Source organism: Lissotriton helveticus, chromosome 7, assembly GCF_964261635.1.
Source record: "Lissotriton helveticus chromosome 7, aLisHel1.1, whole genome shotgun sequence".
In the NCBI taxonomy this organism is placed as follows: Eukaryota; Metazoa; Chordata; class Amphibia; order Caudata; family Salamandridae; genus Lissotriton; species Lissotriton helveticus.
In genome coordinates, this window is record NC_136068.1 from 1,586,462,749 (window position 1) to 1,586,484,175 (window position 21,427).

Below are 21,427 nucleotides of genomic sequence, written 5' to 3' on the forward strand. Positions count from 1 at the left end.
CATGCACTCTTTAAGGATCGACTGGCTCAATGAGAATCCCTTGCTCAACCAGATTTTTAACCAGAAAATGTGCCAAGATCAGCCGCGGGCCGTGGAGGGAGTTACGGTGGGGCAGGGAGGTGGGGAGGGGGAGGGGCGGGGTGGAGGGTGCGAAAAACAGGCATATGGATCATTGCAGGTAAGTACACAATTTAATTAATAAAACGAAATTCGTAGCGCGCACTGCATGGCAAAAAGCAATGCTGTGCTCGCTACGAATTTCGTTTTGTTAATTAAATTGTGTACTTACCTGCAATGATCCATATGCCTGTTTTTCGCACCCTCCACCCCGCCCCTCCCCCTCCCCGCCTCCCTGCCCCACCGTAACTCCCTCCACGGCCCGCGGCTGGCCAAGATGTCACTTAAATAAGGCAGTTAATTCACATTTGTGAGTGTAGGCATCTCACAAAATGTAAAAGACTGGTCTCACACACCACCTGGTGTCATGCTTCATCATTGACCAGTCCTCGCCCCCTAAAAACTCGGTTTGATAGAGGGCGGGCATACACCTGACAACAGGGATGCACTTCTAAACTAAGTGGGGGGCCCAAGAAATACAAAAAATTTGTGAGTTAAAAGGCCATTACAGATGTCTCATTATTCTGGTCAATGATGAAGCATGACACCAGGTGGTTTGTGAGACCAGTCTTTTACATTTTGTGAGATGCCTCCACTCACAAATGTGAATTAAGTGCACATTTTTAATACTGGGAGCAGCTCTAGTATCTTATAATATTATTGTTGGAGGCTGCTCGCTCCTGGTACCCCGTGCCTCTGGTTCCCTCGGTCCAGCTATTTTCTGGACCCTTGTGGTTATATATACTTAAATAAGGCACCCACCGCTATTACCTTGTGTACCACCAAGTTAGATAGTCCACGGGAAACACCCAATAAACGCTTCAGAAATCTATTCTCAATTACATGGAGATCATCTGTGATAACATGCGCCCATATTTCACTTCCATAGGAGGCTATCGCTACACTCTTAGCTTGATAAATCTTCATCAGTGCTACTATGGGTCTGTTTCCCAGCTTAGATGCAAAGGTAAAAATGGCCGCATTCACCCGCACCAGGTCCCCCTTCTTTCTTTGTTTGAGTGGGCCCCATTCCATATGGTCGTCCAACACGACCCCCAAATATGAAAAGACGTCTGTACTGGGTACCTTGGCCAAACCTACCCTGAATTGGAACAATTTTTTGGAGCATCTCCCCACTTGCATGATATAGGACTTTGAGTTATTAATGGATAAGTCCCGATCTGCCATAAAGGCGGAAAAGGCATCAACTAGGGTTTGTAACCCCCTAGCGGTCCTAGATATTAGGACTACATCGTCCTCATAGATTAATATGGGGGGTCCACGTCAGCCTACATGCAGGCCGTCGACCCCTGTTGCTAGAAGGGCTTTATCCAAGTCATTATTATAAAGATTTAAAAAAGGGGCCAGAATACACCCTTGGTGTACACCCTTTTAAATATTAAAATTCTGTGACACACGTAGGTCCTGCGAGAATCTTATGTTAGCCTTGGTTGCTCGGTGGAGGTCTTCTAGGAAGAGGACGATGTTGTTGTCTACCCCTCAGTCTTTCATGGACTGCCACAATTTGGTCCTATTCATGCGACCAAACGCAAAGGATAGGTCCATGAAAGCGAGATAAATGGTACTGGAGCATGCAACCGTGTATTTGCTGAGAATCATTGTAAGGTTGAGGCACTGAGCCACCGTGGATCGGCCTGGGCGAAACCCATACTGTACGTTAAATAATATATCATATTCCTCAGCCCAGCTAGTCAGCCTATCTAAAAGCACACGGTTCCATGTTTAAATATCGATTACAAAAATATAGTTTACAAAAATATAGATGTAAAAATATCGATTACAAAAATATCGACTGCCTATACTTAAACAGGTTAGTACAATAATATCGACTCAAAAATATAGATGTAAAAAATATAGATGTAAAAAATATCGACTTTAAAAATTATTATAACTTAAATTAAATAATTAAATATTACTAATATTATTAACAAAATAAATTACATTACATTTATATTTTAACTATTTATAACAAATAAACTTAATTTAATCATTATAAACTTAATAAATGTGTACATATACATATATTTTCTTAAATACATTTTATTATTATCTTTATTTAATTTATAAACTTTAATAATTATATAAAAATAAAATAAAAACATATATAAAACATTTTGAATAAAATAAAATTTTCTATATTTAATTAACACATAAAAGTATTTAAAAATAATAATACATACATTTAATAACAAAATTAAAACATTAGTAGTTAAAAGATTTGATAGCGAAGGGGTAAAAATGAATATCCCACTCCAAAGGGTGCAACAGTAGGGAAAGCGTTGGATAGCGTAGGGGTAAAAATTACTATTTCGACTCCAGTGAGTGCAACAGTAGGGAAAGCGTTGGATAGCGTAGGGGTAAAAATTACTGTTCCCACTCCAAAGGGTGCAACAGTAGGGAAAGCGCTGGATAGCGTAGGGGTAAAAATTACTGTTCCCACTCCAGAGGGTGCAACAGTAGGGAAAGCGTTGGATAGCGTAGGGGTAAAAATTACTATTTCCACTCCAAAGGGTGCAACAGTAGGGAAAGCGCTGGATAGCGTAGGGGTAAAAATTACTATTCCCACACCAGAGGGTGCAACAGTAGGGAAAGCGTTGGATAGCGTAGGAGTAAAAATTACTATTCCCACTCCAGAGTGTGCAACAGCAGGGAAAGCGTTGGATAGCGTAGGGGTAAAAATTACTATTCCAACTCCAGTGAGTGCAACAGTAGGGAAAGCGTTGGATAGCGTAGGGGTAAAAATTACTATTCCCACTCCAAAGGGTGCAACAGTAGGGAAAGCGCTGGATAGCGTAGGGGTAAAAATTACTATTTCCACTCCAGAGGGTGCAACAGTAGGGAAAGCGTTGGATAGCGTAGGGGTAAAAATTACTATTCCCACTCCAGAGGGTGCAACAGTAGGTAAAGCATTGGATAGCGTAGGGGTAAAAATTACTATTCCCACTCCAAAGGGTGCAACAGTAGGGAAAGCGTTGGATAGCGTAGGGGTAAAAATTACTATTCCCACTCCAGAGGGTGCAACAGTAGGAAAAGCGTTGGATAGCGTAGGGGTAAAAATTACTATTCCAACTCCAGTGAGTGCAACAGTAGGGAAAGCGTTGGATAGCGTAGAGGTAAAAATTACTATTCCCACTCCAAAGGGTGCAACAGTAGGGAAAGCGCTGGATAGCGTAGGGGTAAAATTTACTATTCCCACTCCAGAGGGTGCAACAGTAGGGAAAGCGTTGGATAGCGTAGGAGTAAAAATTACTATTCCCACTCCAAAGGGTGCAACAGTAGGGAAAGCGTTGGATAGCTTAGGGGTAAAAATTACTATTCCCACTCCAGTGAGTGCAACAGTAGGGAAAGCGTTGGATAGCGTAGGGGTAAAAATTACTATTCCCACTCCAGAGAGTGCAACAGTAGGGAAAGCGTTGGATAGCGTATGGGTGAAAATTACTATTCCCACTCCAAAGGGTGCAACAGTAGGGAAAGCGCTGGATAGCGTAGGGGTAAAAATTACTATTTCCACTCCAGAGGGTGCAACAGTAGGGAAAGCGTTGGATAGCGTAGGGGTAAAAATTACTATTCCCACTCCAGAGGGTGCAACAGTAGGTAAAGCATTGGATAGCGTAGGGGTAAAAATTACTATTCCCACTCCAAAGGGTGCAACAGTAGGGAAAGCGTTGGATAGCGTAGGGGTAAAAATTACTATTCCCACTCCAGAGGGTGCAACAGTAGGAAAAGCGTTGGATAGCGTAGGGGTAAAAATTACTATTCCAACTCCAGTGAGTGCAACAGTAGGGAAAGCGTTGGATAGCGTAGAGGTAAAAATTACTATTCCCACTCCAAAGGGTGCAACAGTAGGGAAAGCGCTGGATAGCGTAGGGGTAAAATTTACTATTCCCACTCCAGAGGGTGCAACAGTAGGGAAAGCGTTGGATAGCGTAGGAGTAAAAATTACTATTCCCACTCCAAAGGGTGCAACAGTAGGGAAAGCGTTGGATAGCTTAGGGGTAAAAATTACTATTCCCACTCCAGTGAGTGCAACAGTAGGGAAAGCGTTGGATAGCGTAGGGGTAAAAATTACTATTCCCACTCCAGAGAGTGCAACAGTAGGGAAAGCGTTGGATAGCGTATGGGTGAAAATTACTATTCCCACTCCACAGGATACAACAGTAGGGAAAGCGCTGGAACCCAAAACAATAAAAAAACAAACTATCAAATTTTTAATTAAATTTAATTTCCAATATAAACATTATTAATATATACATTTAAATACATTATTATTAACAAAGATAATAAAAATATATATATTTACACATTATTTAACACTATAATATCCACCACACACCTAAAATTAATTACACAATTACATTTAATATTTACTAATTAATTAATGAAAATTAAATTATTTTTTTAATTAATTAATTAATTATTTAATTGACAGATTTCACACCATATACACTTATAAACACCACAACACAAACCTAAAATTAATTTCACATTTCAATTAATAATTACTAATTAATTATTGGTAATTAATTTAAAAAGTATTTAATAATTAATCAATAACAATTTAATTACTTCACACCATTTACACATATAAACTCCACTGCACACACCTAAAATTAATTAAACAATTAACATAATTAATTAACATAATTAATTAATAATTGACTAATTGAAATTAATTAACAAATATTAATAAATTTTGTTGTTGTATAGCTTTATTTCGAAATATTTCATTTCATAAAAGCATTGCAATAAAAACAGATACAAGAATAAAAACAGTTATACAATTTAAACATCAAGAGAAAAAGTCATTAAAAAGAATAAAATATACAACAATGCTAAAAAACGTCCATCTTGGGACAATCATGCGGACACATAATTAATCATCCTTAGGGGAAGGAATGGGACACAACAATAAGTAAGGGGGCCAATGGAATGTAAATTGGAGCCCTTACTGGAGGATCATCATCCTCGCGGATCTTATCCTCCAAGCCCACCCCAAGTATTTCGCCAAGCCACAAGCAAACAAGGGTTGAGGGTCTGATCTTAACAGATGTAAGGCCTCCAAGTATGACCGTGTGCCCAGCCTCAGGCAAAGCGGTTTCAACCATCTGCGGCGAGGACTAGCATATGCGGGGCATACAAACATTAAATGGAAAATAGATTCATCACTATTCGTACAAAAAGGGCAAGTTGTTATAGTTTGCCAAGGGGGTTTCCAATTTGCTGTCCATGATCCAAGGGGCAGAACACCAACCCTGAATTTAAAGTACAGAGCCCTATCTGTTGGGTTGGAAATCACATCCAAGTAGGGTTCTCTGTAGGGGCGGCCTTTAATCGACAGAAACTCCACAGCAGATCTACATAAATTGGAGTGTTTCACTCTCTCATTATCCACCCACGCCCAAAATAATTTCTTTGTTTGGGTGGTGATGATCTGTTGGCCCAGGCGTCATCCAGACCTAGTTCACAGAGCAGACGCTTTACTTCCTAGAGCCAACCGATCTTGCACCAACCCGGGGTGGAGAGGAGTTCACGGAGAGCATCTGCGTAGCTCGAAAGTTCAGGAACATTCCATATACGGGCCCACAAGAGAAGGGGGCGTAACTTCGCCTGCTCAGCTATGGAACGTGTACCTGTGTCAAATAGGAGAGTGGGAGAGCTATGAGGAAGCCTCATTAGGTCTTTGTGGAATTTATTCTCAAGATGGGATAGAGTATCAAATTTCTGGGTACCCCACAGCTCCGCCCCATACAGTGCCGCACTCACAGCTTTTGCCCTGTAAATATCTAATATCACCCCGATAGGCTTAAGGGAAGAGGCACGATGTTCTTTTAATAGGGCGCCCGTGACCCTCCTATGAGTCAGGATGATTTTTTGGTGGTGCGCCTTCCAGCTCATGGAGTCACAGAGACGATATTAATAAATTAACACATTAATTAATCAATTAATTTTCTATAGTTAAATTACTTCCCACCCTATTCCCCTATAAACCCACAACCCGCTACGGAACTAATAACACAAAATTCAACATAATATACATTAATGACAATTAAAATTATACCATTAAATCAATGGGATAACACCCACAAAATCAAAGGACCTGGGTATCAGTAATATAATATAATTTGCTTCCTCGGCTGCGGGTCTTCATCAGGACATTGATGTCAAACTGGGGAATTTGGGATTATTGCCGGTGACCCATGCCCGACACCCGGACACAAGACAGCGTCGTTGAAACCACGCAGGCAATTTACAGTACCTGTATCCCGACGTGTCAGTACCAGTGGAGACATCAATTTCTCCTCGTACGTTTGGCATTCCGACATACATTGGAGGCTTAACAACTCCCTACAACACCGGACTGCCCTGGAGGCACCGGTAGGAAACCTTTGCTCCATTGGACATCGGTTTTAATTCTTTACATCACGAGTTGATTCCAACACGAGACCATCTGAACCTGAACCAGGTGAATCCCAACCAGCCAGGAGGGAGTTGCACCTACCCAGCTGTTTTGGTGGCTGATCAAGACAACGGGTGTGATTACGGCCAGATACCCTGTTTTCCCCTCCCCCCCCCCCAAGTCCTGATGAAGACCCGCAGCCGAGGAAGCAAAATTCCCTAGAGCATCAGGGTCGAAACGTCGACATTTTTATTTTGTGTGCCTGTACCCTTCACTTTTCCCTTGGTTTCTTTCCCCCAAGAACACTTTGGACAGGCCTAGCTAACCAGCGGAATTGAAACGCTTGTTTGTTTTTTGTAAATAATCAAACCAGATGCCTTAATCTCTTTCTCCTTTCTTCTTATCACTTGAGCACTCCTCTGTTCACCCTTGACTATAGCTCTTTTTAGTCCTTGCGCCGTACATTCTAGTTATTTTTGATTGACAATGTAAATAACTGTGTCATTTCGTTTTGATAAATACATATTTTTGAAATGTGGATGGTGTTTTTTACCTCTCTCTCCCATGTAGCTTGATTTCTCCAATGCCGATTGAATCGCATTTCTAATTTATAAGCTAACAAATGGATTAAGTCAATTTAATTAATAGTCTAGGGCCATTGTTGTTTATATTATTAAAATTCTACAACATATATTAAAATGACAAACAATTCTCATTACAAACACTAAAATACATAACATTATTAAAAAATCGATATTTTTGTAAACTATATTTTTGTAAAAGATATTTATTACAACTATATCATTGTTATCTATATTACTTACCTGTCTGTCGATATTCTGGTCAAACTATATTTTTGTTATCGATATTTCTTCAAATCGATATTTCTGCGGGGATATTTATGTCAGACGATATTTCTCCGTCGATATTCCTGCTATGCACCAAAGCACACGGCCCACCACCTTGACAACTGAATCCAATAGCGATATTGGTCTGTAGCAGTGTGTGCTATCCCGGTCACCCTTTTTAAAAACTGGCGCTATGGTCGATGTAGCCCAAGGCTCAGGGCATGCGGTCCTTGCACCCGCATCAAATATGGCAGCAAGTACCAGGGCCCAAAAAGAGGGGTCATATTTGAAGAGGTCCGGGGGGGGTTCCATCAGGTCCTGGAGCCTTATTGCTTGTAAGCCCGGCAATTCTCCCTCAACTTCCCCACCTCGAAGATCAATGCGGGGGAAGCTACCTCACGACCTGGCTGACAGATCAGATCGGGCGGGCTCTCAAACATAGTTTTAAAATGGAGCACCCATTCATCCTCTGTGATATGCGCACCTATTGCATTGCTTTCTACAAGCTCTAAAAAGGGTCTTTTACTAATGTTACAAAATATAGAGCAATTTCTGAATGTTCTTGCCTCCGTCAGCTCCCTCCGTGCTTTCTACTTTAGAGCAGACTTGTGCTTACCCAGTTTCAGCTTGTAGTCTTTGCGACATGCTTTAACCAGGGTCTGACTCCTAGGGCTCCTGTTAAGAGCATGTTATGTTATGTTATGTTACTTTATTTCTTTTATAGCGCACGGCAACTCCGAGGAGCATCCCGGCGCTTTGGCAAAGAAAGACAGCATAGAAAGCAACCACACAACAGAAAACAAGAAAGAAAAACTATTTCTTAAAAAGCCATGTCTTCAGATCCTTTCTAAAGGTCAGAAGACAAGGAGCCGATCTCAGGGACACTGGTAATTCGTTCCATGCCTTGGGTGTCAGATAGCGGAAAGAACGACCTCCCAATCGTGCACGACGAATTACAGGAACTTTAAGCAAAGACAGACCCGATGATCTGAGATTCCTGCTTGGCACATACCGGAAAACGCGTTTCCCAATATATTTGGGGCCAATACCATTAAGGGCCTTGAAGGCCACAGTCAGGCATTTAAAAAGGACCCGCTTGGAGATGGGTAGCCAATGAAGAGTGTTCAATAAGGCAGTGGCGCCAGCTCGCCTTGGGAGTCCAAAAATAGCACGGGCTGCCGAATTCTGGACCACTTGCAAACGGGTCATAAGATATTTTGGTAGACCCAGAAAGAGAGCGTTTGCGTAGTCCAGACGCGACCCGATTAATGCCTGTACAACTGTTTTCCTGTGATTGAGTGACAGTAGAGGGAAAAATTTCCTCAACATCCGTAAGATGCCGAAGCACTTCCCTACAATGGACAAGATGTGGGGTCCAAAGGATAACTCACAGTCCACTATCACTCCCAAGTTCTTCGCCTTCGCAGCAACCTTGTCAGGAGGAAACATATCCTGAGGCCACCAGGATTTCCAGTCATGTTCCGGTGCGCAACCGAAAAAAAGCAACTCTGACTTGTCAGAGTTGCATTTTAAGCCATGACCTCTGAACCACTCAAACACCGCACCAAGGCAATCCCTGATCTTTATGCCATCAAATGACCCCTCCCTGTCACATGTGAACAGGAGTTGGGTGTCATCAGCGTAAGACACGATCCGGGCGCCAAAAGATTCCGCGACTTCCGCCAGAGGGGCCATAAAGATGTTAAACAGCATAGGGCTGAGAATGGAGCCCTGCGGGACTCCCACCTCTAGCGGAGCCATATCAGCGGAAAAAGGAGGCGCCCAGATCGTTTGCCGGCGGTCGGCCAGAAATGATTTTAGCCAGTTCCACACCGTTCCTCGAAGGCCACACTCCCAGAGTCTTACAAGGAGGGCATCATGAGGAACGGTGTCGAAAGCCGCCGACAAGTCAAGCATGACTAACACGGCCTTTCCCCCCGAGTCGAGAACTTCCCTGATAGCATCAGTGACCTCCAGCAGAGCCAGCTCCGTGCTAAAATTAGCTCGGAAGCCGGACTGCGAAGAGTGCAATAGGTCGTTTCCTTCGATGAAACTGGAAATAGTCCTATGCACATACCGCTCGGCCACTTTTGCCAGAGCAGGGAGAAGGGAGATTGGCCTGTAGTTGGCATGTATCAAGGGATCCAAGGTGGGTTTTTTGAGCAGTGGTAAAATCATGGCTCGCTTCCACGCCAGAGGCACCTCCCCTGTCGACAGAGATGTATTCAACAGGGGGTTCACCAAGATGTTAATGGCGGGAGCCACTTTTCCCAAGCATTTAGCCGGACATGGATCTAAAGGAGAGCCGGATTTCAGGCCGGACAACAACTCCAAAGATGTACTAAGATCCATAGGGGGAAATGCAAAAAGGAAAGGGCCATGGTCATCCACCGAACGAAGTGGCGGTGGGTGGCTCACAACCGGTTGCGCACTAGAGAGAGAAGCCTGGATGGCTGTAATCTTACTGACAAAGAAGGTGGCAAGTTGTTGTATCCACGCGTCCGTATGAGTATGGTTAGGGGTGCAGACAGCAGGAGAGATAAAGTCCTGGACCACTTTGAAAATTTCTTTGCAGACATTATCAGCCTCATCAATACGATGTTCAAAATAGACCTTTTTAGCATCCCAAATAGAATGATGATAGGCTTTAATGGCTGCCCGAAATTTCAATTTCTCCGTTGGGTCGTAAGTCCGCCTCCAGGCCCTCTCAGCCCTCTTACACTCCTGACGTTGGGTCCTCAACTGAGGAGAGAACCAAGGGGCAGACGCCCTACGCTCTCCTAGTTTAGATCTTTTAATGGGGATTAGAGTCTCAAATCTTGCCAACAGCCATTTATGCAAGAGAGCAAGATTTTCCTCCAAATTTCCAACCAGGGGGCAAGGTGAGGAAATAAGAGCCTCAGACAGCATGTCCCCAGAGAGCAGATGAAACGGGCGTGAAGTTCTCGCAGCCACAATTTCTCTCTCCCGAACCGAGGCAGTAACCAGCAAAGAAAAGGAAATTAAAAAGTGATCCGACCAGAGTACTGGCTGTGTAGCACAGACCGAAATGGGTCTTGTTGAGAATACCTGATCTAAGGTATGGCCTTTATTGTGTGTAGGGCCTTTCACAAAAGGGAATAACCCTAACGAAGCCGTAATATCATTAAGTTTTATAGTGTCCGGGTCGCAACTATTGTCCATATGGACATTGAAGTCACCCAAGAGAATACAGTGGTCAGACCTGAGACAAGAGACTGCTAATGCTTCTTGCAGTTCATCAAAGAAAGGCCCTATTGATCCAGGGGACCTATATATAAGTATCCCAGTGCAAGCCTGGAGGGAGGAAAGATGTAAAGTGAAACCAAGTGCTTCACATCCCTGTATATTCTCCACCAGAAAGGTAGAGCAGGGAGTACTCTTTTCCACAATAAGAGCAACTCCCCCACCTCTGCCCGATGTTCTATCCCTCCTGAAGATGGTATAGTTCGGAGGGATGGCATTTGCCAGGTCTGGCGCGGAGAAATCACCCAACCAGGTCTCGGTCAAAAACAGACACTTAATGCTTGAATTATACAGCAAATTCCAAATGTCGCTAGAGTGACAGTTCACGGACCTAGTATTGAGGAGGAGACATTGAAAGGGTACCGAAGTACTGTCGAGCCCGTTGTCGGCTGGTGCCGGGAAACACCATGCACATGACGGGCAGCCTTTCCTTAGTTTCCTGCCACCAGGAAAGAGATAGGAACAATTCCCTCGAGGGAGACGTAGAGCGAGAAGCTCAGCTGAAGAATAGGTCGGCATAATACACAAGTTAAAAGCAACAATGACCAATAAAATACTAGCCACAGCATCCCGCAACTTTCTTGCTGCCAATGAGCAGGAAGACTCAAACCATCCGGGGGTCTGGGAGATAGTTCTGCGGGCCGAGACGCTTAAAAGCTTGCTTACTCTAACAGAAATACTGTTAAAAGTGCTAATGACCTCCCCCCGGGGAGAGTGCAGTGAAGTACAGATACTTAGTTCGCTGGGCGCATGATACTGTAACCATTTTATAGAAGGCATCTGGGGAGATCTGTGTCCACTTTAGCCTTTTTCTATCGTCTATTGGTATCATTAACCCATTTTGCTCAACTCCCCTTTTACGTGTCAGTAATGGTCAACAAAATTTGTCACACAAGGGATTGTCGTCACTAAAGAGACTATCTTGTATAGTAAACCCAGGAAAGGAGGATTGTAAGTGCGATGAAATTAATATGTAATCGATAATTGTGCCACCACCTCTCCCTTTGAAAGAAAGGGTGGCTGCCTTATTATGAGGATCAATTAGTGTCATAAGGGACATTAGATCAATTTCATCTAGGAGAGTGTTCATAACATCCCCCTGGGCAGAGTGTTTAAAATGGATTCCCCTCACATCAGGGCAACCTAGGTCGGCCGATCTTGACACCCTGGAGTCTCCACATAAATGTAAGTTAAAGTCCACTGCAATCATGAAGTTTTGGGGTTCATCTGAACAGAGTTGCCTTCAAAAAGAACCCAACAGGGTGATGTTACACCATCCATTAAGATTTGATACAGAGTTATAAAAATTGATGAGACACAGATTGTTGGATCCTTTTCACTGTGTGCATCGGTGGTAAACAACCCAGTCAGTCACAATCATCCAGTGTGGTCAGGAAGGTATATCTATTAAACAGCTCCAGAGGTGGTGGACCAAGATCCTGCCGAGGCATGGGCATCCGATCAGGATAAATTAGGTTGGGGCAAATTCTAATGAATGTCCCTGTTGGTTAAAGTTCTCTGCATAGGGCCATCAAAAGGGACTATGTCGGCAAAGTTCTTGTGATTACACCCACATCCTGCTGGGTCTGGTTTATAGAAAAACCCAAGTGGTAAGGCCATGATGGTCAACTTGGATCAAAAGGGGGAGAGATATGGATCTGAAAACAAGATTCTCTCTGCTAAATGAGGCCTGTTGAAATTTACAATGACACAATCCCCAGTGTATGATTTGTGTGAGCTACCGATCCAACTCACTCTTTGCACCATATTGATATTTTTCTCCACCCTTATTCCTAACGATGTGTTATGCGATAACCAGTGAAGGACTTTGTTCTTTAACTGGGGAAAATCCTCCTTTGTGCCCCGTGCAAGAGTTGGCACGTTCCCCAGTACCACTACATAAGGGTCAGATTCCGCTGGCAAGTGAATAACGGAAAGACGCTGGATGTGGACTTCCCCTCCCCTCTGTGGTCGTACCCCTGTTGGGTGAATCTCTTCCTGTAACTGGGGCTCCGTAGTCAATCTGCCTCATGGGTTATGATTTCCATTGTGAATAGGCGCCGGATGATTTTGTGATACTTGTCTCTACTGGGGCTGTGGCTGACCCCTAATAATTGTGGGCAAGCTGTCCAAGTGGGTGGTAAGTGATAGGGTGCTTTGCCCTGGTAGGACAACTGGCCCTCCAGTTGAAGCAGGGGGAGCAAGGCAATTAAGGTCCGACAGACTCTTTTCAATCGATGCCAGACGACAGATAATTGGGGCCAGTTTCGAGTCTGACAAATCCTTTAACGTTGTCTGGAAGGATTCCAGTGCACCCATCAAATCTAACTTGGACAATGTTGGCATGATACCAGGGTCTTTGGGGAGCGGGTTAAGTTTTGATAATTTGGCTTTGCACCACATTGTTTGTGATATCCTCTTGGTGCCTGTCCCAGTCCCAGCCCCGGAACCACCTGGCTCAACCGTTAATAGGCTCCCTTGCCTGGATACTTTTGATGTTACCATATACTTGCTGGGGGTTGGACACCGGCGCCGCTTGCTGGTTGCCCTTGAATCGAATTTTCTTCAATACCCCATGGGTGTTAATGATAATGGCAGGAGAAAGGGGTAGACGTTGGGCTGTGGAATATCAAGTTGTCCACTAATGCCGTGCAGCCCAGTGTTGTTCTGAGGAAAGGGGGGATCGTCGTCAGCGCTAACCAGTGATACGTGTGTGTCTGCGTGCATGGGGGGGTGGGGCAGTCACAGGAGACCTGGAGAGACACCGATTAACCAGCTCAATCTCCTTGTCCATGACTGCTGCAGCACACTGGAGTTACGAATCCATGGTGGTCACTGAGGAGGAGGTGCCTATTGCGGCCCTCCCAGGGGCTACTGTCACCATACGCCTAACCATAATAAATCTAGTTGTTTGCAGTTTAAAGTACTTAGTTGGCTGGCGGGTTGTTGCTCTGGTGTTCCTCAGAAAATGTAGTAAATATAGCAGACTCAGTTATAAGTTTGACAAGTAATGAGACCAGAATACCTCAAAGTGCAACTCACTTTCAGTCTGCGTAATTAATACATATGCAGGTGTAAATATGGTAAGGCCAAACACCTTACTACCTTATCCTCAGCGACTGGGAATGCTACAGCTGGTCAGGAGTGCACAATGGTGAAGACGGCAGTGCTCCAATGAGGAGATGAATGATTTCAAAGGGCAGGCCAAGAGAATGGGCCCAGCCCAGCCTCGGCCGGGCACAAACGGGCCTGCCCTTGGCCCTGACCCACCCACGCGCGCCCGCGCGGTCGGAACCCTGGCCGGTGTAAAAACGCCGCTTGGCGCGGACCGAGGCGGCGTGCGCGCCACTTAGTGGTGTCGGGAAATGGAGTCTCCGCCCCCCCACCCCAGAGGCAGGCAGCAGGAAACTTGGAAAACTGCTCAAAAAATCAACTACTGCTACACCCTCGATGCATTTGCACGTCAAAATAAAGAGGCCGGGCATTTTCTTATCTTGCCACGCTTCAATGGAAAACACTCCTGCTGTTTATTTGTACATCTTCTAGCTTTTCTGGTTTTAAAAAACATCTCAAAACATGGCTGTTCTAGCAAGCTGATCTCATTACACCCTCTCATTTCCTACCCGCTAATGCGCTGAGATGTCCCTTCAGGGACAAGTCGCGTGCTATGTCAAAACCCAATTAACATAAAATAACATAACTGTGCTCTAGAATTACTTTAATATTGTCACAATTGGGTCATTCATTCCAGTGTAGTTGAGGAAATAGTACTTACTAAGAAGTGCAAAATAGATTTTGTTTTCTTTTCGTGACCAGTGCATGGTGCAAAATAGGTCCCAATATATAGTAGTAGATGTACACAGGGCCTGGAAGTTAAATGCCACTAGTGTACTGCAACACCTATTGTGCCATCCATTCCAGTGGAAGTGAGAACATGGTTTCAGACCTACCATTGTAGTTTGACTGTATGCGATGTAAGAACTGCAATTCAACCTGTCAAAAGAAACCCTTTTGACAGGTAAAAATGTCTCTTTTTAATATTAATAAGTCACCCCTATGTAGGTCTTGTAGTCCAAAAGGCATGGTGGATGTTATTTAAAAGTATGACGATTAGCAACAATGGGGTCGATTCCGATCCGGAAAAAAGCTCTCCGAATAGCGGGTCGGAGCGTTTTTCTCCGTACAAATCGCACCTGCATGCGTCCCCGTACGAATCAGCAAGTACGATCACAACCTAAGGCGTCACTCAGTACGGCACGTAAAAAACGCCGTACAAATCGAAAGACCATACGAATTGCAGTCGGCTGACGCACCACGCTACGTCCGTACGTAAATAGACCGCGTCTTCCGAACCAGGAAGTACGATCCGTGTTGAACACACTCCGTACGGCTCTTTTTCTACGAGAGCTCAAAACTACCGTAAAACCACACTCCGGCACGACCCGCACCCAGTATACGACAATCAGGACATGAACGCCATCGTCCGTCTCATCCCTATCCTGTACGGCCACCACCTCGTACTTAGAAACCGACGACGGCGCAGAAGGTGAGCACAACGAAGTCCAACATACCTGTACGTGTTGCCACACGGGCACATCGCCATTGCACGATTGTAATGTCTGGGTATGTAGCGCCACACACTCCCGCACATCACTAGTGTAATACGGAGAGAGGCCGTACCTTCGTCAACGACCACGGGATAGGGCACGTCACCGCACAACACCACTGTAATACGTGGACGGGCCCACCTACGTAATCGACCACGTGGTACGGAACGTCACCGCACATCACTAGTGTAATACGGTGACAGGCTGCACCTACGTCATCGACCACGGGGTACGGTACGTCACCGCATATCACTAGTGTAATACGGTGACAGGCCGCACCTACGTCATCGACCACGGGGTACGGTACGTCACCGCACAACACCATTGTAATACGTGGACGGGCCCACCTACGTCATCGACCACGGGGTACGGAACGTCACCGCACATCACTAGTGTAATACGGTGACAGGCCGCACCTACGTCATCGACCACGGGGTACGGTACGTCACCGCACAACACCATTGTAATACGTGGACGGGCCCACCTACGTCATCGACCACGGGGTACGGTACATCACCGCACATCACTAGTGTAATACGGTGACAGGCCACACCTACGTCATCGACCACGGGGTACGGTACGTCACCGCACATCACTAGTGTAATACGGTGACAGGCCGCACCTACGTCATCGACCACGGGGTACGGTACGTCACCGCACAACACCATTGTAATACGTGGACGGGCCCACCTACGTCATCGACCACGGGGTACGGAACGTCACCGCACATCACTAGTGTAATACGGTGACAGGCCTCACCTACATCATCGACCACGGGGTACGGTACGTCACCGCACAACACCATTGTAATACGTGGATGGGCCCACCTACGTCATCGACCACGGGGTACGGAACGTCACCGCACATCACTAGTGTATACGGTGACAGGCCGTACCTTCATCATCGACCACGGGCTAGGGCACGTCACCGCACAACACCACTGTAATACGTGGACAGGCCCACCTACGTAATCGACCACGTGGTACGGAACGTCACCGCACATCACTAGTGTAATACGGTGACAGGCCGCACCTACGTCATCGACCACGGGGTACGGAACGTCACCGCACATCACTAGTGTAATACGGTGACAGGCCGCACCTACGTCATCGACCACGGGGTACGGAACGTCACCGCACATCACTAGTGTAATACGGTGACAGGCCGCACCTACATCATCGACCATGGGGTACGGAACGTCACCGCACATCACTAGTGTAATACGGTGACAGGCCGCACCTACGTCATCGACCACGGGGTACGGAACGTCACCGCACATCACAAGTGCAATAGACGTGTGGAACATACGTCTGGTATGTCAATGTAAGTCTAAGTGGTAAATAGTAAACACATCCACCACTGCCCACCACTGCCCACCACTACCCAGCATCAGAGTGCCCACCACTGCCCACCACTGCCCACCACTACCCAGCATCAGAGTGCCCACCACTGCCCACCACTGCCCACCACTACCCAGCATCAGAGTGCCCACCACTGCCCACCACTGCCCAGCATCAGAGTGTGTGTGTGTGTGGATAACACCCCCACCACTGCCCACCACTGACCACCACTATCCAGCATCAGAGTGCCCACCACTGCCCACCACTACCCAGCATCAGAGTGTGTGTGTGTGTGGATAACACCCCCACCACTGTCCACCACTGCCCAGCATCAGAGTGCCCACCACTGCCCACCACTGCCCAGCATCAGAGTTTGTGTGTGTGTGGATAACACCCCCACCACTGCCCACCACTGCCCACCACTACCCAGCATCAGAGTGTGTGTGTGTGTGGCTAACACCCCCACCACTGCCCACCACTGCCCAGCATCAGAGTGTGTGTGTGTGTGTGGCTAACACCCCCACCACTGCCCACCACGGCCCACCACTACCCAGCATCAGAGTGCCCACCACTGCCCACCACTACCCAGCATCAGAGTGTGTGTGTGTGTGTGTGGATAACACCCCCACCACTGCCCACCACTACCCAGCATCAGAGTGCCCACCACTGTCCACCACTGCCCAGCATCAGAGTGTGTGTGTGTGTATAACACCCCCACCTCTACCCACCACTGCCCTCCACTACCCAGCATCAGAGTGCCCACCACTGTCCACAACTACCCAGCATCAGAGTGTGTGTGTGTGTGTGTGTGGCTAACACCCCCACCACTGCCCACCACTGCCCAGCATCAGAGTGTGTGTGTGTGTGTGTGTGGCTAACACCCCCACCACTGCCCAGCTGTTACATCAAAAACATACCATTGTTAACCTCATTACCCTCAGGAGATTGACACATTTTAGCATACCTAAATGTGAACATCACACCAGCTCCCAGGCACACAACAGTCACAGACATCATCACACTAACTACAAATCAGAAAAGCAAATTATTAGCTTTATTCAGCTGATTCCAAATAGAAAAGCAAATGAGAGTCCTCGCTCATTAAAGGCCAATGGCCAGTCCAAAAAATGCTCTGCAACAGTTTGTGCCTCCATGGGTGTTATCATACCCAAACCTGCCTGCACATGGCGTTTAATCCGCTGTGGTGACTACAGTGGCACCATCTGTGGAATCCTCCGGCACCGCATGGACAGGAGAGGGAAGGACAGGTGGAGTGGGTGCAGATGAAGTGGATTCATCCACACTGGTTGGGGCATCGCCAAAAGTAGATTAAAAAACCTGGCTGCACACCTCAGCCAGTGTGGAAAAACTACCACCTGAACCCGGGGACACATTGGGGGTGGAGGTACAGGGCTGTGAGTCTGTTCTACTGGGTGTGTGGATGCGTGTGTGAGGTGTCTCCCCTCTCCCTGTGGGTGTGCCTACTTCCCCTTAAGACTGGGGGCGTGGAGCTTTGAGCTTTTTATGCTGTGTGTGTGCGCTGGGTGTGTCTGACCTGTGGCGTGTGCGTGTATGCTGTGTAGGTATGTGAGAGGCAGAGGTGGATGGCTCTGAAGGATGGGGGGGACAGATGCTGCTGGGTGTACATAGCTACCGTCAGTGTTGACTCTATGGCAGCCACACTCCGACGCAGATCAGACATGGCTGATGACATGCCCTCCATGAACGACACCACCTGTGTAATCAGTTGTGTATGTCCATGGAGGACAGTCAGCATGGATGTCTGACCTACTGCAATTTGCCGGAGTAGGTCCACAGTCTCAGCACTGAGGGCAGCAGGGGACACAGGGGCAGGGGCTGCGGTGCCGGGAACAAAGGAGACACGGGGGCTAGCACGGACCCTAGGCACACCAAGGACTGGGAGGGTGGAGATGGGACTGGAGGAGGGGAGGGCAGCCAAAGATGAAGAAGTGACCATTGCTGCATATTCCCCCCCCTCCTGAGAGTCTGACTCGGACTCATCGGCATGGTAAGATGTGTCAGTCACATGTCGTCCGGCCTGCAGACTCTCCTCACACTCTGTGCCACTGCCTCCCTCTGACACCTCAAAGCAGGTGGCACTGTCGGTGTGTCCCTCTGCCTGGTCCGTGCCAGTGTCTCCTCCAGATTCCGATGATGATGCTGTGAGCAAGGAGAAGAATGAAAACATATCAGTCACCTGTACACATCAGACATATCAGCTACAAATCATTTGGCCTCATTTCTCAACATGGCATGCATCATGAGTCACATGACACTGCACAATGACAAGTCCACTTGTGGACAATTGTCAGAGACACAACGCTCAATGTATGGTAGGATACAAGCTACAGGCAAGGCAAAAACGTGTATGAGAGACACAATCATGATCCACTGCCTGACAACAGGATAGCTGATGATGCATCACAGTTCATTTGCCAACCCTGCCACCCAAATCAAGACCTGGTCATGTTTGAATTGCTTTGACTCTGTGCCACATGGGAAAAGTCCTGCCCGAACTGCCATGTGATGCCATCCTGGGACCTGAAACAAGTGTTCCATCACCTCACACTGGCATCACAGCTTTCTACACCCAAAGTCACATTTTGTGGCTGACCCTCAATACTATTTACAAACAACATGCAACATATTTTGAGAATATGCACACACGCACTGCCCAGTGTGAGTATGCATAAGGCCAAAATATTGCACATGTACATTGTGCGCCCGTAGCTAACACATGACAATTAGAAAGTGTACCATGGAAAAAGGCCACTGAGGCTGACTTGTGCAGAAAACACATGTTGAGACTCAAGAACAGTGCCAAGATATGAAGAAGGGCAGACACAGTGCACATGTGGTGCTACATGTAAGGTACCAACAGGTGTCACAGACCCCCCTACAACATGATGATGTGCAAAGGAAGATGCATACTGAGACATTGCACCATAGGAGTACATGTCAAAAACAAGCATTAGCCAAAGCACAGCTCAAATGTGGAGTAGGGCAAGGCATGTAAAGAAGCAGCTGCTGACACTGGGACATTCAAATGCCAATGCATGAAGTGCCTGTCTGACCACACCACTCAAACTATGGGAGTGTTACCATGCATTGGAGCACTTCAGGTAGCATTTAACACACACATGACAACAAACAGACATGTACCTACCCCCTTCTTGCTGCTGTCCCTCCTACAACTGCCTATGGAGGTCTGGGAACTTCCAGGACCCGGAGCATGTGGGGGGTGAGGTGGCGGGTGCCGCCATGCCGGCGTGGAGCTTCCAGCTTCAGCTGTACTCTGGCGATGCGGTGGGTCCAGCACCGGATGTCCTGCCACCTCTTCTTGATGTTTCGGAGCCTCCTGCGAGGCCCCCCCTCTCTCCTGACAGCCCTGGCGATGTCCACCCAGATTTCACCCTTCTAATAGGCAGATACCTGTCACAAATGTAAAGTAAAAGAACATCAGTACACCTGGTCCATGTTCCAAAGACACACATATGTGCACAAAATACATGAGGACAACAGGGCATCGTATGCCACACACATTTGCATCATTGTCCAGGAGTATGTGGCCTGTGAGCAAACACAACTGCATTGCATCACATTGAAAGTCTACAGATGACATGAGGGGTGCAAAACACTCTTTGAGCATAGCACTCACTGAGCAATATATGCTACATCTGGGTGCACTGCAGCACGTGACATGCTGTCACACACTACACTACAACAAAAAACTCTCTTGTAACAACACTGTACACCCTGGCACTCACTCACAACAACATTGCATCTATCCACTATACATACACAGTGGCTATAATGTCACACACACAACAGGTGCACACTCCAAGGTATTGCACACATAACTCACCTGATCCTCTGGTCTCCCATACAGCTTGCTGTAGTTAGGCAGGAGGGCATCCAGCAGGGCCTTGTTCTCACCATCAGTGAATGCAGGTGCCCTCTCCATGCTCAGCTAATCAGGGTCCAGAGGATTCAGAGACAGCAGTTGTGGTTACCACACCAATGTTGTGCAGGCAAGTGCCCTCCCACAGCCACATGCTGCCTTATATCTGTGCTGCAGATGGTCTGTGAGTCCAAGGAGTAGTGTGTGATAGGCCACCATATTTAGCATCCTATGTTCTATCCAATCACATCACACATAAGCCCATGACACACATATGCATGGTTTGAAAATTGAGCCTGAGCTGAACAACAACTTTTGCAACATTGTATATTTTTGCCCAACTGAATTTTCTAGAACACCTGTAGGAGGCTAAAAAACTCCGTATCCATGACAACCTGGTTGCATTTTGAACAGTACACTGTTCCCCTAGTTGTTCCCTATGTATTTATTCAAATACCCACACAAGTACGGTGACATTGCCGTTGATAATGCAACCCATTCAATGGTGTAACGAGGCGTACACACGCACGTACCATTGGGGTACGCTTTGCTCGCGTATGGCTGAAATGCAATAGGGAAACGAGGCGTACACACGCACGTACCATTGGGGTACGCTTTGCTCACGTATGGCTGAAATGCAATAGGGAAACGAGGCCGACACACGCACGTACCATTGGGGTACGCTTTGCTCGCGTATGGCTGAAATGCAATAGGGAAACGAGGCCGACACATGCACGTACCATTGGGGTACGCTTTGCTCGCGTATGGCTGAAATGCAATAGGGAAACGAGGCCGACACACGCACGTACCATTGGGGTACGCTTTGCTCGCGTATGGCTGAAATGCAATAGGGAAACGAGGCCGACACACGCACGTACCATTGGGGTCCGCTTTGTTCGCGTATGGCTGAA